This window comes from Sminthopsis crassicaudata, chromosome X (genome assembly GCF_048593235.1).
Source record: "Sminthopsis crassicaudata isolate SCR6 chromosome X, ASM4859323v1, whole genome shotgun sequence".
NCBI classification, from domain to species: domain Eukaryota; kingdom Metazoa; phylum Chordata; class Mammalia; order Dasyuromorphia; family Dasyuridae; genus Sminthopsis; species Sminthopsis crassicaudata.
This window is the reverse complement of record NC_133623.1, coordinates 56,515,072-56,515,474: the sequence shown is the minus strand read 5'-3', so window position 1 is coordinate 56,515,474 and position 403 is coordinate 56,515,072.

Sequence of the window (403 nt, the reverse complement as noted above, 5' to 3'; positions counted from 1 at the left end):
CTGAAGCCGAGTGTGGATCTCTGGGATGGGGCTGTGGGCCACGGAGAGGAATGATGGGAGTCGGTCATTGTCCGGGCTCCCCCAAGAATCCAGCTGGAGTCACCTGGTGAGGAAGATGGTCCTGGGAAGTTGTGGGTACTCTGGTGGAGGTGAGGCCGAGTATGGCCAGCTTCAGCATCTTGGACTGGGGCCCCCACATGGTTATTAGGAGGTCTCAAATGGGGTCCGAGCCACCTGTACCAAACCTGAGTGACAGGCCCTGGCCCCAAGAAGGGAGGGCTTGTTTTAGGGGTTCAGTCCCATTCTGAATCCTGCAGCATGTCAGGGCCTTCCCTTTTATGGGTCCTTCCCCTTGAGGTTCTAGGCTGGCCAGGGTGGGAGTACGGGTTACTTCCCAGCTCAG